This window comes from Saccostrea cucullata, unplaced genomic scaffold (genome assembly GCF_032062105.1).
Source record: "Saccostrea cucullata isolate Sc308-1 unplaced genomic scaffold, CSIRO_AGI_Scuc_v1 ctg5684, whole genome shotgun sequence".
Classification (NCBI taxonomy): Eukaryota; Metazoa; Mollusca; class Bivalvia; order Ostreida; family Ostreidae; genus Saccostrea; species Saccostrea cuccullata.
This window is the reverse complement of record NW_026929532.1, coordinates 8,033-20,369: the sequence shown is the minus strand read 5'-3', so window position 1 is coordinate 20,369 and position 12,337 is coordinate 8,033. Positions and strand designations below refer to the sequence as shown.

General features: G+C 34.7%; 1 long non-coding RNA gene across 1 annotated transcript; it reads left to right on the top strand.

The window, feature by feature from the left end:
• The first annotated feature begins 1,042 nt into the window (after positions 1–1,042).
• Positions 1,043–1,732, top strand: LOC134281121 (uncharacterized). The gene is made up of 3 exons (XR_009995018.1): positions 1,043–1,162; positions 1,249–1,379; positions 1,505–1,732. It is a non-coding gene; the product is annotated as an uncharacterized LOC134281121 (long non-coding RNA).
• The last annotated feature ends 10,605 nt before the right edge of the window (positions 1,733–12,337 follow it).

Below are 12,337 nucleotides of genomic sequence, written 5' to 3'. Positions count from 1 at the left end.
GTTGATTTATGGTTAATTTTTGGTTGCAAATGAAAGTTGAGGCAACGTTGAAGCTTCAACGTTGTTTCAACGTCAAATATCAACACTGAACAAAAGTGAACATTGGTTGAAATTACGTTGAGATTTGGTTGAAATTTTTCGGTTGTAAGTAATTATGAGGATGCTAGACAACCAAGAGCTAGATCTGGACATAAAAATCTTGTGCCAAAAACTAATAAATTTACAATGATGCTGTGGGATAAAATTATCAGTTCACTCTACCGAGTGTGATAGTGTGTTTGCGTACCTGATTGCTGGTCTGGTTCAAAATTAGGTTTTTAACTGTTATAAATCCATGGAGCAGTCTTGATACATTATATTGAATTATAATTTAAATGGTAAACATAATTAATTAATTGGGTTTTTTTGCATGCGTAATTTATTAGTAAACATTTAGTTATACTGTAAACGTATTACATTTGGCTGTGTATTCTTTTTAGCGGCTTTGGCGGAACGCAGCAACCGCTTAATCAAGTACAACGCTAAATGTCTCGAATATATAAACACATACATAAGAATATGAAGAAATGCGCTAAATGAAATCTTATTCAAAAGTCATTTTCCGCCAAATATCGTACACGCTAAATATAATATATTTACAGTATTTAATTAACTGAAAGCTAAATTAATAAATTATTTGTTAGTATTTTTGCCTTTTCACTGGTAAATTGTAGAAGCAATGGTCAGCAGATTATCAAATAAGACATGTTCTTATCAGCTGATAAGGAAAAGTGATGCTAAATATATCCAGCTGCTCTGTGTTATCTAGATAAGCTCCTCCCATAGAAAATGCGGTAGTGACTACCGCTGCCTGGGGTTTAAGGTTTTTGTGACAGGCGGACAGATGAATGAGAATTAATGCTCCCTCACTTTCTCAAAAGTAGGGGTCAAAGAATATATATACAGTCATTAATTAATTGTATTATTGACTCATTTATTTAAAGCCTTTTTACATTTACTTAGTAATGAATGTACACGTATATTTTCATCTTATATTCTATTAAAGCATCTGAAATCAGAAGCCATTCTAAGAAAAAAGGGAAAAAGAAAGTACAGTGGGAAACAGGCGAATCAACGGCTCACTGTAAAGGGAAAACCTGGACTGACATTGATTCACAGAAAGGTAACATAGATTGAAGAGTTTTACTGTTTAATTTTTAAATACTTTTTGTATGAATACATCTGATATAAGTATTAAACACTTTATAGCCAACAACAAGCTTATGAAAATATGGGATCAGGAAACGGCAACAAATTACATTAAAGCCCGAGTTTATGGTTATAAAGTCAGTGATGCTGATCTCATGTCTCTAAAAAGTCCAAAGTGGTTGACAGATCAGGTATTAATTTTTTTTTTCATTACATCACTAAAAATTATTCTTTTAGCCTGCATGTGATGTATTGCTTTAACCATCACAGTTTGAATGAATAATAAACTGATTATGGCACAATTTTGCATTTATAGGTACTTGATGCATACCTGTCATATCTAGCTCAGAAAGTGGGATAAGGGGAAAAAAGTAAAGCATATGAGTGTATCCAAGATAACCAGTATCATCAATGATCATGTTCAGTCTTCAGAAAAAAAGGTTTTTTAAATAATCTTAATCTAATTTCTTTTGTGCAAAACATTGCAAAAATGAGCAATTTTATGTTTGAGTTTTATAAGTAAAAAATCAGAGAGTCACCATTTCAAAGCTCATTGATTTTAGGCATTTGTAATGAATTGTAATGAATCAACTTACCGACTAATCTGAGGGTTTTTATCGCTGAATATCGTCATCTGTTTTAAAACAAAGCCATCATATATTTTTCCCAAGCAGGATTCAGCAAGAGGGGAATCTCCTCTTAGATATTTCCACAAAAGATATTAAATAAACCCTTAGTAACAACCTGCGCCAGGCTCTTTTATACACGTATTATGAATTCTGCATATGTCCACGTTTATATAAAAGGGTAAATGTCAAACGTATACTTTCGTACGTAGTTTGAACACGCTGACTCTTAAACAAGAGTACGCAGCACAGTTAAGGTTACGAATGGAAATATCGGCGATTTTTTAAGATAAAAAATACATACTTGACTAGGATGGGCGATTCTTTTTACGAATTCACTGATATCAAAAAATGTTATGTGGTTTAATTGTTCATGTTGGGGACATTTATATTTTTTATTTAAACTTGTCATGTGATGTCGACGTCACATGACTTTGGCAATTATACTTGCAGTTTAGAGGTCATCTATAAATTTCAATATTGCAAGGGCATAACCAAGTTAAAAATCTTAGTTTATTTTATAATCCATTTCAACACAATATAGATTCCCTTTTTTAATTGGCAAAAATTAATTTGTTGGACGGCAGATTGAATATTTTGCGGTTCAACTACATTAAATATAGCTATAATTAATTTATTTGCAAGATTTCAAGAGGTTCGCAGCACTTTTCAAATATCTTATTGCTTCTTGAGTTTATGTGTAAAATTTTGACAAGATACATTGAGGGTATGCCCTTGCAATAAATCGATTTATTAGGGCCCTTTCATTAGTTTTTTAATGAATCTGCATACAAACACACGACAGTATCGCTTGTCTGGAGAATGCACGTACAGTTTATAAGTAAAATACTAAAATAGACATCGCATCCAAGTTAACGGCTTTTTATTTTACAGCAAATAATATTTTATTTGAGAACAAAAGACATTTTTCATTGTACAAAATGTGACTTGATCGGCCTCTCACTGTGTACAAACTGCGTCATTTTTGCGAGATGACGTCACATTTACATGTGCATTGCGATCGATGCATCGTTTATATACTGTTGTGTGGGATTTAACAAACGCCGAAACTGCATGTTAAAGTAAGTTTGTATGTAGTATTCAACTATCCAGCTGTTTGAAATAGCAAATAATTTCATTTTGTGGTATTTTGAAGGCCTTATATTATGTGTGACGTCATAGTAAACATTTCCCGTATAAATTAGGCCCCGCCTCCTTACTGTAACCTTAACTGTGCTGCGTAATGAAGTATTTAGTTATATAAATTATTCGGATAAATTAGACTTTTGAAGAAATGATAAAAACATGTTTATTTTATACAAGCATTCTGCAACTTTATATGCACATTGAAATAAGGTGTAAAGTTCATGACACTCATTACAGCTCAAGTATGCAGTTACTTGACGTCATTTTCAATTATGACGTCATACAATTGTAGTTCAGAGAAGTGCATGCAGAGAGAACACTACAATATTCTCTGGGAAGCCTTATCGTACCTGCGAAGAAAAAATGTCTGTAAGATTAAAACAAATTCTTTTTTTTAGCTCACCTGAGCCGAAGGCTCAAGTGAGCTTTTCTGATCAAAATTTGTCCGTCGTCTGTCGTTGTCGTAAACTTTTCACATTTTCATCTTCTTCTCAAGAACCACTGGGCCAATTTCAACCAAACTTGCTACAAAGTTTCCTGGGGTAAAGGGGATTCAAGTTTGTTCAAAAGAAGGGCCACGCCCTTTTCCAAGGGGAGATAATCATGAATTAGAGAAAAAATAATGGCATTTTTAAAAAATCTTCTTCTCAAGAACCACTGGGCCAGGAAAGATGAAACTCATGTGGAATCATCCTCAGGCAGTGTAGATTCAATTTTCTTCAAATCATGATCCCCGGTGGTAGGGTGGGGCCAAAATGGCCGATCAAAATTTTGCATAGGAATATATTGGAAAAAACTTTAAAAATCTTCTTCTCAAGAACCACTGGGCCAGGAAAGATGAAACTCATGTGGAATCATCCTCAGGTAGTGTAGATTCAAGTTTGTTCAAATCATGACCCCCGGGGGTAGGATGGGGCCAAAATGGCCGATCAAAAATTACATAGGAATATATAGGAAAAATTTTCTTCTCAAGAACCACCGAGTCAGGAAAGATGAAACTCCTGTGGAATCATCCCCAGGTTGTGTAGATTCAAATTTGTTCAAATCATGACCCCCCGGGGGTAGGGTGGGGCCAAATGACCGATAAAAGTTTTACATAGCCATGCTTAGTGATATTTATAGGGAATCATCCTCAGGTAGTGTAGATTTTAGTTTATTCAAATCATGAACCCCTGGGGGGGTAAAATTCAAGCCCCCTCCTCCCCCCTCTCCCCAGTAAACTTTCAGTTCTGATCTGATATGTGCTTTTTCTTAGCCAATTGCTCAGGTGAGCGATGTGGCCCCTGGGCCTTTTGTTTTTTGTTTTTTTTTTGGTTTGCAATATAATTCGGTCTAACGCGCTTCGATCAAATGTCAACTACGAACCGTTGATTGACCAGATTTTATTTGCAACAGTGACTTGGATGATTCAAGTGCAAGCTCTGATAGTGAAATTGTTCCATTTAAGCACTCTAAAAAGACATATGCGAGAACAGTACTAATTTATGTGGGCCTGCAAAAAAGTTAGACACCAACAGATAACAAGAGGCCCATGGGCCACATCGCTGACCTAAGAAGCTTTGGCCATTCTGTTCTTTACCAGAATTCCTCCTTGTAATACATAATGCATCCCCACCCTACCCCTCTGATCATAATTTAGACATTTTGAAATCTACACTAACCCAGGATCCTTCAATGTGCACATAAGTTTCAGCTTTTCTGGCCCAGTGGTTCTTGAGAAGAAGATTTTCAAAGATTTTTCCTATATATTTTTATGTAAAACTTTGATTTCCCATTGTGGCCCCGCCCTTCCCCCGGAGGTCATGATTTGAACAATTCAGAATCTACACTACCCCAGGATGCTTCCACATAAGTTTCAGCTTTTCTGGCCCAGTGGTTCTTGCGAAGATTTTTCCTATATATTTTTATGTTAAACTTTGATTTCCCATTGTGGCCCCGCCCTTCCCCCGGGGGTCATGATTTGAACAATTTAGAATCTAAACTACCCCAGAATTCTTCCACATACGTTTCAGCTTTTCTGGCCCAGTGGTTCTTGAGAAGATTTTCAAAGATTTTTCCTATATATTTCTATGTAAAATTTTGATTCCCCACTGTGGCCCCGCCCTACCCCTGGGGGTCATGATTTGAATAATTTAGAATCTACACTATCCCAGAATGCTTCCACTTTAGTTTCAGCTTTTCTGGTCCAGTGGTTCTTGAGAAGAAGATTTTCAAAGATTTTTTCCGATATATTCTATGTAAAACTTTGATTCCCCATTGTGGCCCCGTCCTTCCCCCGGGGGTCATGATTTGAACAATTTAGAATCTACACTACCCTACGATGCTTCCACATAAGTTTCAGCTTTTCTGGCCCAGTGGTTCTTGAGAAGATTTTTTAATGACCCCACCCTATTTTTGTTTTTTCTTGATTATCTCCCCTTGTGAGGGGACTTGGCCCTTTATTTTAACAATTTAAATTCCCCTTCACCCAAGGATGCTTTGTACCAAGTTTGGTCAAAATTGGTCCAGTGGTTCTTGAGAAGAAGTCAAAAATGTGAAAAGTTTACAGACGGACAGACAGACAGACGGACGGACGGACAAAATGTGACCAGAAAAGCTCACTTGAGCCTTCGGCTCAGGTGAGCTAAAAGGATAAGATTATTGAACCTCAACAACAAGACAATAATTATCAAGTGGAAGATGACATCAGTGAAAAAGCAGATAAGGATTGTGACATGCCTTCCTCTAGAAGCATTGCAGATGAGGAATGTGGCTTTGATGATAAGTATAGAAAGATATATACAAAACGCTTTGAATTAGCTTGTTATATTTAGAATGATCCCTGTTCGTGAATGACATCTTTTTACAGTCCGAAATCCAAATACATCAATTATCATCAAATTTGCAGCTATGATTAATGCAGGAACGGGTCCCAACCCCCACTCATGTGATTAAGTTTCTGGCACGTTGTAACATCTCATCAAAAGACGAGTCGAATCTCTGGAAGAAAGAAAATTCTCAAATCATCCGTTAAAGAATGAGTCTCTGACATACGAAAACACCACAGGACTAAAACATCGACAAAATGCATAATCACCCACCGTATGTATTGGATGTATTGGAACAAAAGTGCCAAAAAGATAAAAAGTAAGTACAATATCGCTAATTGTAGGCTCAAGTGCATCCAACTCCTAAAACAGATATCTCCATCTTTATATCTCATCCCCCACAGCCGAATCTTCTTCAATTACATAAAAATTTTTCCATTACATGAAAAGTTAGAAGTAACAGTTTCCTCAGTTAAAGAGTATAGTTGGTGTTGCTGAAGGTTCCTGTGACGGCACAAGAAGAGGAATAGGGCAGTTCTCCTGCAAAAGTTGTGGGAAGTTTGATGCTGGATCTGGGATGTGGATGGCAATATGTCAGCAATACTGGTATATCTTGCATTAAGATATTGACGAGTCATTAAATCATAAGCTGTTTGTCTTAGGTCCCTTATCTTAAGATGATGGTATCTCTCCAGGACATGCAAGGGTAGTTGGGATATATACAAGGTGTATGAGATCAGTAGAAAAGTATGCAACATATTTCAATTCTGTACTAGTAGAAAGGGTAAAAATACAATAAGGATAGTAAAATGAACTGGTCAGGTTTGTAAATTTCAGTATGATTAAGCTAGCTGAAGCTTCCTTTGATCAAAGATAAAGTAAACAAATTCTTCTATAACAATTTTACATATATACGTGTTTTCAAGATTTTTACTTTAGTACTAAGTATCAGATCCTAAAATAATTTGTTCTGGAAATTACCCAGCATCCATGGGAAAAGGACAGCTTTAACTGTTTAAATATATTTTTCAAATACTTCACTCACAATATCTCATCTTTACCGAAACTAATTGTTTTCAAAAGGATGGAGCAAAGGAATGGATCAAGATATGGCAGACAGGGAATTGGAACATGACAATGACACAACAACACGTCATCTTGTCTCTATAGTCTTAAGGAGATCAGAAAACACCTTATTTATTCTAGGTGTACACAGACCAAATTACTGATAATAATACTTTATGTTGCAGTGGACAGACTAAATTACTTATATTAACATGCATTCTCTGTAAGCACCAAAAAATTTACTATAGGGCTTGGAAACGACATATCTCCGATTTTGGTGAAATTTGCACCACAGGTGCACCTTGGTACAAAACCAGCAAATATGGTGTTAGAAGTTTCCCACGTGCACCCGGTTGCCATGGAGACGGATCCATTGAATTTGGCCATTTTCGGCCATTTTTGACCAAACAAAAACATGAAAATTTAGGAAATATGAATGCATTTTTATCTTTATGTATATATATATAAATATAAATCTTTGTATCATAACAAAACATCAACTGTTAAAGAATACAGGGCATATAACCAGTTATTCCAGAATTGACCCCACTCTTAGAAAACGGTTCTGCAAAATAGCATAGTTTCTCAAAATGTGAAAAATGGAAAATTTGGCATTTTTTGAGAAATTTAAGGTTAAATAAAAAAAATTGTCTACGGAAATTTTTCAAATCATATGCGTGTTGTCAAACGTCAGTTTTAGTAGTGTCCCCTCATGAAAAAATTGGAGTGGGATCTCAATGCTATTTTTAGTAACATGTATCTTAAAATAGACATATTTCAGAAAAATCCAAAAAATGAAATTTGGGCAGAGTTTAAGATGCCATTGCTAGGTAATTATGAAATATACTGTAAAAGTCAATATGCTAATGTCCGAGACTGGACACCAATAACTACCATGCATATTATTTTCAGGGATTTCCGTTCTCTATTTATAGCTTCAAATGCCTAAATATAGACATGTCTCATAAAATGATGAAAAATGTCAATTTTCCATCATTTTGAAGCTCCACTGAATCATAAATAATAAAAATATGGATCTCTCCAATATTTCATCAATAAGAACAAGGAATAGTATAATATCTCACAAATTATTGAGGACAGGCTCTCATCTCTATAAATAGTACAAATGTCTAAAAATAGACACATATGAAATTAACTGTTTAATGTTGATTTTCCACCCATTCTCAAATTAGAGATGGGAAATTTACCGACTTATTGTCATTAAATGTAACTGATATTATGTGACTGACAAGAAAAAAAGAACATTCAATGGAATGCAGCATGATAAGCAGAGGTTTCCATTTCTATTTATAGTAACACATGTTTAAAAATAGACGTAATGCGAAATATCGGGAAAATGTCGTTTTTTGTACTTTTTTCTAAACTTTTGGATGAATAATTGCTGACTATCTGTTTTTAACTGCTATTGGAATATGGTGACCAACAAGTAAAAGAAAGCATTATATCAAAAACAGAATGAGAAGCAGAGGTTTCCATTTCTATTTATAGAAACATGTGTTTAAATATAGACGTACTGGAAACTATCGGAAAAATGTCATTTTTGTACTTTTTTCTAAAATTTTGGATGCATAATTGCTGACTATCTGTTTTTAACTGCTATTGGCATATGGTGACCAACAAGTAAAAGAAAGCCTTATATCAAATACAGAATGAGAAGCAGAGGTTTCCATTTCTATTTATAGTAACATGAGTTTAAAAATAGACATGCTGTAAATTAGCGGGAAAATGTAGTTTTTTCTACTTTTTTCTCACATTTTGGATGAGCAATTGCAGACAATATATTTTTTACTGCTATTTGCATTCAGTGACAAACAAGTAAAAGAAAGCATATATGAAATACAGAATGAGAAGCATAAGTTTCCATTTCTATTTATAGTAACACATGTTTGAAAATAGACATACTGCAAATTCTTGAAAAAATAAAGATTTTTGCAGTTTTCTTAACATCAGGTATTGATAATGTACAGACAAACGGCTGATATTTGTTATTGACAGGTGACTAACGAGCATGAAAAAGCTGTAAAAAATGTATAAGAATAATGTGTAAAGGTATTTTTCCATTTCTACCTATACTAACGTATAGTTATAAATAGACATTTAGCAATTAATCGAGAAAATATAGAATCATTCTATTTTTTCAAATTAGGGATAGGAAATTGCAGTCAAACTTTCATTAGCTGTAACTGACATAATGTAACCGACACGTACAAGAGAGCAGTAACCGAAATGCATAATAAGGTGGGTTTCCATTTCTATTTATAGTAACACATGTTTTAAAATAAAGGCTCAAGTGAGCTTTTATGATCATTTGTGCCTTGTAAGTCGTTGTCGTTCTCATTGTAAACTTTTTATATTTTCATTTTCTTATCAAGAACCACTGGGTTAATTTCAATTTAACTTGCCACAAAGTATCCTTGAATGAAGGAATAATACCTTTTCTCTGTTCGATTTTTCACTAAGCTAATAATTTATATTTCTGACCAATATTAGTTTGTTTAAACGCCTATTAATAGCAAAGCCATTTCTGTAACTAAAGTTACTCCCCATCCTCTCATAAAGACAAGTTAATTTTTAGAAGTAGTAGTATTTTAAAACGTAACAAGAAATCTTTTTCAAACACTGATACCAATGTATGACAGCTTATTGCCATGAAAATCAAGTCTTTAAAAAGGAGATAAAACTCTAGGGTCATAACAAAATTCTTGTCGGAAGCAAATTAAAAGTGAAGAGGGGGGTCCAAACATGAAAACCTCAATCTACTTCGAACTTCTTTCAGTACCATTTTTATTCTTTCAAACACTACCATTTACCCTTATTCGAATACACAGCAACATGCCTGCTTAAAAGGGGGGGGGGGGGGGGTAAATCTACTCCCAAATGTTTATAACCTATATGATGTCTATCTTTGAACCCCCCCCCCCCCCGGTTCCAACAAATACATGTATGTTTATACGTAAAATAATTTTATAAAAACTAAAACAACAAATATTTTTAAATGCTTTAGTTAAAGTCTAGAGAAGTATGCATGTATAGAGAGAGAGAGAAATCGAAATTAAGCCAACTCAAAACATTTGGGCAAATTTCGGATTATTTTTGAGAGAGAGAGAGAGAGAGAGAGAGAGAGATATTCAACTTAATTATTAACCCCCCCCCCCAACGAAGTTCTTGGGGTATATAGGAATCAGCTTATCCGTCTGTCCATCTGTCCATCTGTCTGTGCAAAAGTGTCCGGTCCATATCTTCCTTAATGAGGAACATTAGAATCTACTACTCCACAGAAAGATTGTCCATGACCTTAGGGTGTATCATGACCTTGACCCAAGGTCATTTGGGGAAGTTCAAGGTCACTGAAAAAAAAAATTAATTCGTGTCCGGTCCACATCTTTCTTATGGATAAACTTGGCATGTTCTTATTTCACACAGAGATTTCTCATGACCTAAGATTGTGTCATAACCTTGAACCAAGGTGATTAAGGGAAGTTCAAGGTCACTGAAAAAAGTTTCATTATTCGTGTCCAGTCAATATCTTTCTCATGGATAAACTTGGTAGATTCTCATTTCACACAAAGACTGCCAATGCAATAAGAGTGTGCCATGACCTTGGTCCAAGGACATTTGTGGAAGTTCAAGGTCACTGGAAGAAATATTTCATAATTTGTGTCCGGTCCATATCTTTTTCATGGATTAACTTGGTATGTTCTTATTTCACACAAATATTGCCCATGACTTAAGATTGTGTCATGACCTTGAGCCAAGATCCCTTAGGGAAGTTCAAGGTCACTAAAAAAATTTCATAATTCGTGTCCAGTCCAGATCTTTCTTATGGATAAAATTGGTATGTTCTCTTTCACACAAAGACTGCCCATGACTTAAGGGTGTGTCATGACCTTGAACCAAGGTCATTTTGGGAAGTTCAAGGTCACTAGAAGGAAAATTTCATAATCCGTGTCCGCTCAATATCTTTCTTATGGATGAACTTGGTCGGTTCTTATTTCACACAAAGATTGCTCATGACTTAAGAGTGTGTCATGACCTTGACGCAAAATCATTTGGGGAAGTTCAAAGCCACTTGAAGAATGTTTTTTATTATTTGTGTCTGGTCCATATCTTTTTTAAGGCTAAACCTCAATCTACTACTTCACACAAACCTTGCTTATTATCTGATTTTCTGTCATGACGTTGATCCAAGGTCATTAATGCAAGGCCAAGGTCACTGACAAAAAAGTTCATAATTTGTGTCTGGTCCGTCTATTTAGTCTGGGTTTTTTTATTATAAGGATGAGCCTTCGTTTCATTTATAAATATATTATGAGAAATTACATTTGCATTAAAAATGTTTTAGAATTTCACTTTTCTCGTAGATCCATTAAATATTCATGAATTAACACCTCTGAAAAACCCAGCGGAGGTATTTAGTCCCGTCTGGACAGTTCTAGTTTAAACTGACATAGTGATTTGAGCCACCGCCTCCTAGGGAAATTTTCTGGATGCACCTAACAAAAAAAAATCAATTGGGCTCGGGCTGTCAACCTGAATATAAACGATAATGCTTAATTCATTAAGAAAATCGGTGTCATTTGAGTGTTTTAATGCAGGGAGAACATACTTTTGTGATACATGTATTGGAATAAGGTGGACGCGTAGGCGCGCCGAATACAATTAGCCATGTCAGTTACAGCTAATGAAAGTTTGACCGCAAATTTCATATCTCTAATTTGAGAAAAACGAATGATTCTTTATTTTCCTGATTATTTATAAATATGTGTTATTATAGGTATAAATGTAAAAATACCCTCAAACATTATTCTTATACACTTTAGCTAAAGCTTTTTCATACTCGTTAGTCATATTCTGTCAATAACAAATAAAAGCCGTTTGTCTGCACATTGACCATCCCTGATGTTAGGAAAAAAGTGCGAAAGTCTACATTTTCTCTAGAATTTGCAGCATGTCTATTTTCAAACATGCGTTACTATAAATAGAAACAGAAACCTCTGCTTCTCATTCTGTATTTCATATATGCTTTCTTTTACTTGTTGGTCACTGAATGCCAATAGCAGTAAAAAACATATTGTCTGCAATTGCTCATCCAAAATGTGAGAAAAAAAGTAGGAAAAACTACATTTTCCCGATAATTTACATGTCTATTTTTAAACTCATGTTACTATAAATAGGAATGGAAAACTCTGCTTCTCATTCTGTATTTGATATGAGACTTTCTTTTACTTGTCGGTCACCATATGCCAATAGCAGTTAAAAACAGATAGTCAGCAATTATGCATCCAAAATTTTAGAAAAAAGTACAAAAATGACATTTTTCCGATAGTTTACAGTACGTCTATTTTTATACACATGTTACTATAAATAGAAATGGAAACCTCTGCTTCTCATTCTGTTTTTGATATAATGCTTTCTTTTACTTGTTGGTCACCATATTCCAATAGCAGTTAAAAACAGATAGTCAGCAATTGTTCATCCAAAATG